Below are 5,387 nucleotides of genomic sequence, written 5' to 3'. Positions count from 1 at the left end.
AATACCAATATTATTATTATTATTATTATTAAGGTCATGGCTTCTAATCACGGCTCCACCACTTGTCTGCTATGTGACCTTGGGCGAGTCACTTCACTTCTCTGTGCCTCAGTTACCTCAACTGTAAAATGGGGGTTGAGACTGTGAGCCCCACGTGGAACAGGGACTGTGTCCAACCCGATTTGCTTGCATCCACCCCAGCCCTTAGTTCTGTGCCTGGCACACAGTAAGCACTTAACAAATACCACAATAGTATGGTGATTAAAGGCAGATCCACTATTATCCTCAACAAAGTTGCTGAGAGTTTTGATGGGTGACTCTTGGGTTTTCAGAAGACTCCAGGTTCAGAGCATAACAAAGCAATCTTACCAAACCAGGTGGCCAGCCCTGTGGGTCAGAAGGCTATCTGGGCTAGTGTGTGCTATAACTTCCAGTAATCACCTGGTGGAAATGACTCTGACCATATCTGACATTGATCAGGTTGGACCCAATCCAGGTCCCACATGAGGCTCACACTCTTAATCCCCATTTTGTAGATGAGGTAATGGAGGCCCAGAGAAGTGAATAACTTGCCCAAGATAACACAGCAGACAAGTGGTGGAGCTGGAATTAGAAGCCAGGTCATTCTGACTCCCAGGCCCAGGGTCGAACCATTAGGAAACACTGCTTCTCCTCCCTCTGTTACTTGTTGTTTGTCCAGACCCGATCTGTGGAAGCTCATAGATTACCACAGACTTTAATTCTCAAACACACTTGATTGGCCTCCAGAAGTATCCAGGCTGCCACAAGCATCTAGAGAAGCAGCATGGCCTAGTGGATAGAGCACAGGCCTGGGAGTCAGAAGGTCATGGGTTCTAATCCTGTCTTGCCACTTGTCTGCTGTGTGATCTTGTGCCTCCTCTGTGCCTCTGTTCCCTCATCTGTAAAAGGAGGATTAAGACTATGAGCCCGATGAGTGACAGGGACTGTGTCTAGCCTGATTTGCTTGTATTCTCGCCCTACTGCTCTTAGTAGAGTGCCTGACACATAGTAAGCACTTAACTACCACAGTTATTGTGATTATTTTATATCACAAGCCCATAACCTTGGCATTATCCTCGACTCATCTTTCTCATTCAACACTCATATTTTGTTTGTCACCAAATCCTGTTGGGCTACCTTCATAACATCGCTACAATCTGCCCTCTCCTCTCCATCCAAATTGCTTACGTCATCGATTGAAAGTCTTATCATATTCCACCTTGATTACCGCATCAGCCTCTTCACTGACCTCCCTGCCACTTGTCTTTCCCCATTCCAGTCCTTACTCCACGCTAATGCCCGGATCATTTTTGTGAAAAACATTCAGTCCACCACGACTTCCCACTCTTCCCAAAACTATGCGTTGCCCATCCACCTCCAGATCAAACAGAATCTCCTCTCTGTTGGCTTTAAAGATATTCAATCAGCTTTCCCCTTCCTACCTTACCTCAATGATCTCGTACTACAACCCAGCCCGCAAACTCTGCCCCTGAAATTTCAACCTACTCACTTCACTTCAATCTTGCGTCTCGTCTCGTCACTGTCAACCCACATCCTTCCCTTCTAGACTGTGAGCCCGTTGATGGGTAGGGATTGTCTCTATTTGTTGCCTAATTGTACTTTCCAAGCTCTTAGTACAGTGCTCTGCACATAGTAAGCACTCAGTAAATACAAATGAATGAATGAATAAATGAATCCTTCCTTGGACTGGAACTCCTTCTCCCTTCATATCCCATGGACCACCATTCTCCCCATTTTCAAACCCCTCCAAAAATCACAACTCCTTCAAGACGCCTTCTTTCATTCATTCATTCAATCATATTTATCAAGCGATTACTGTGTGCAGAGTACTCTATTAAGTGCTGGAAATGTACAATTATACACAGAGACAATCCCTGCTCAGCAACAGACTCACAGTCTATAAGGGGGAGACAGACAACAAAACAGAACAAGTAGTCAGGCATCAATACCATCAAGATAAATAGAATCATAAGGTAATAAATAATATATACAAATATGCACAAGTGTTGTGTGGAGGGTAAGGGGAAAGAGCGGGGGGGAGTAGGGGGAATGGGGAGGAGAGGACGTGCAGAGGGAAAGGGAGGACTCAGTCTGGGAAGGCCTCCTGGAGGAGGTGAGCTCTCATTAAGGCTTTGAAGAGGGGAAGAGAGTTACTTTGGTGGATATGAGGAGGGAGGGCATTCCAGGACAGTGGTAGGACGTGGACCAGGGGAGGACGGTGGGACAGGCGAGAACAAGCCACCGTGAGGAGGTTAGCGGCAGAGGAGTGGAGTGTATGGGGTGGGCTGTAGTAGGAAAGAAGGGAGGTGAGGTAAGAAGGGGCAAGGTGATGGAGAGCTTTGAAGCCAAGAATGAGGAGTTTTTGTTTCATGCTAAAGTTGAATGGCAACCACTGGAGGTTTTTGAGGACGGGAGTGACATGCCCAGAGCGTTTCTGCAGGAAGATAACCTGGGCAGCAGAATGAAGTATAGACTGGAGTGGGGAGAGACAGGAGGATGGGAGATCAGAGAGGAGACAGATGCAATAATCCAGTCAGGTTATTATGAGAGCTTGTACCAGCGAAGTAGCAGTAATTCATTTCTCCAGTCTTCCATTCACTTGGATATGTTCCCCCCCCCCCCACCTTTTTAAGGTATTTGCAAAGTGCTTACTATGTGCCAGACATTGTTCTAAGGGCTGAGGTAGATACAAGGTAAACAGGTTGGACACAATCTGTGTCCCACATGGGGCTCACAGTCATAATCCCAGTTTTACAAATGAGGTAACTAAGGCACAGAGGAGTGAAGTGACTTGCTGAAGGTCATAGGGCAGACAAGTGGCAGAGCCAGGACTAGAACCCAGATCCTCTGACTCCAAGGCCTATGGTCTATCCACTAGGCTACGCTACCCCTTAAATTTTTTATACTTTCCCTACTGTGGCTGTACAGCAGTTTTACCCTGTCATTTCCCCTATCTATATTTCACTTTAATGTCAGTCTCCTTGTCTAGCCTGTAAACTCACAGTGGGCAGTGATTATGTCTACCAGCTCTAAAGACTTGCCATCACTACTGGACTGTGCTCTCCCATGCACCTAGTTCAGAGATCTGCACACAGTAAGCATTTAATAAGTATGATTTATTGATTAATTGATTAAGCAATTGAAAGAACCAGGCAGGATTCTGGCTTCTTAACCCTTTAGTTTTCATTATGTTAACTATTACCAATTTCTAGACTTCTAATAATAATAATGTTGGTATTTGTTAAGTGCTTACTATGTGCCAAGCACTGTTCTAAGTGCTGAGGTAGATATAAGGCAATTAGGTTGTCCCTTGTGGGGCTCACAGTCTTCATCCCCATTTTACATATGAGGTAATTGAGGCACAGAGAAGTTAAGTGACTTGTCCAAGGTCACACAGCTAACAAGTGGCGGAGTGAGGATTAGAACCCATGACCTCTGACTCCCAAGTCCGAGCTTCCACTAAGCCACACTGCTTCTGAATGGGTAATGGAGATTAGCATTTTGGTCTTTGTTGTTCATTGCTTCTGACTGCTTCTTTCACCTGTGAGCTACTTTTAAAGGGCAGAGACTGTCTCTATCTGTTACTGATTTGTACATTCCAAGCACTTAGTACAGTGCTCTGCACATAGTAAGAGCTCAATAAATACTATTGAATGAATGAATGAATGAATAAATAAAAGAAAACTAACCACAAACCATTTCCTAGGAAATTGCTGTGGATAGCAAAAATCCTATTCTGTGAAGGACAGAGGTTACTTTAGCACAGTGTTTGGTACATAGTGTTTAATAAATATTATCAACGTTATCATTACTATTCACAAGAAGCAGCATGGCCTAGTGGAATGAGCATGGCTTTGGGAGTCATGGCTTTGGGAGTCACCTCCTCCAGGAGGCCTTCCCAGATTAAGCCTCCTTTTTCCTCTGCCCCCAAACTCATTTCTCTGACTCACTCCCTTTGCTCTACCCCGCCCTGTCTCACAACACTTGTGTATATATATACATATTTATAATTATAATTCTATTTATTTTTATTAATGATGTGTATATATCTAAAATTTTATTTATTCATAATGATGCTACTGATACCTGTTTACTTGCTTTGATGTCTGTCTCCCCCCTTCTAGACGTGGGCCCACTGTGGGCAGGGATTATCTCTATTTGTTGCTGAATTGTACTTCCCAAGTGCTTAGTACAGTGCTCTGCACACAGTAACACTCAATAAATATGATCGAATGAATGAGTCAGAGGACTTGCATTCTAATCCATATTCTGACACTTGTCTGCTGTATGACCTTAGGCAAGTCACATAACTACTCTGTGCCTCAGTTACCTCCTCTGCAAAATGGAGATTAAATCCTAATCAGACTGGGAGCCCTGTATGCAAAAGGGAATGTGTCCAACCTGATTATCTTGTATCTACTCCAGAGCTCAGTAAAGCGGTTGCCACATAGTAAGTGCTTGATAAAAGCTGTAATGATAACTATTGTTATCCCCTAATAGAGGCCATGCTCTTAGAAAAGACCATATCGAAGAGCAGTGTGACATTAAGGAAAGAGCACGGATTTGGGAGTCAGAAGATGTGGCTCTGCCACTTGTCTGCTGTGTGACCTTGAGTGAGTCACTTCACTTTTCTGTGCCTCGGTTACCATATCTGTAAACTGGGGATTAAGACTGTGAGCCCCACGTGGGACAACCTGATTACCTTGTATCTACCCCAGTGCTTAGAACAGTGTTAGGTACATAGTAAGTGCTTAACAAATACCATAAGAATTATTACTACAATAATAATTATTATTATCTGTGTTCTTGCCACTAGAACAAACACTTTCTCTATATCTGTGTGAGTATGTGGCTGAAAAGACTAAGTGAGGGATGTGTGGACCTTTACAGTTCAGGCCCACAAAAAGACTCTTTTGTCACACTAAATGTTTGCTGTTTGTCCTGCATTCACTTCTGCATCCTTGCTTCATAATCCTTACAATGTTTCTGTGCAAAAAGAGCAGCTCTTTTCTTGACAGCAACACACAAAACTAGTTAGTCCTGAGCAGTGCACTCCCTGTTTTTAGCTTAAAACACCCTGCCTCTTTGCTGTCAGTTTCCCAATTTCAGATCACCTCATAGCAGCTGTTTGAATAGCCTGCTGTCCTCCATTCTCCTCTCATGTTCCATCCATCGCAGCTGTGTTGAGGTGAGCAGAGTTTCCATTCTAGGAGGCTGAAATTTGTTCTGCGACTTTGTAATCCTAACTTGCGATTTGATATAGAGCATAGCCCATAAATATCAGCAATGAAATAGCTCAAGGAGTAGAATTTGGCTTGTGGGGACAGTCAGGATCTCACAGTGAA

This window comes from Ornithorhynchus anatinus, chromosome 1 (assembly GCF_004115215.2).
Source record: "Ornithorhynchus anatinus isolate Pmale09 chromosome 1, mOrnAna1.pri.v4, whole genome shotgun sequence".
Classification (NCBI taxonomy): domain Eukaryota; kingdom Metazoa; phylum Chordata; class Mammalia; order Monotremata; family Ornithorhynchidae; genus Ornithorhynchus; species Ornithorhynchus anatinus.
This window is presented reverse-complemented; position numbering follows the sequence as displayed.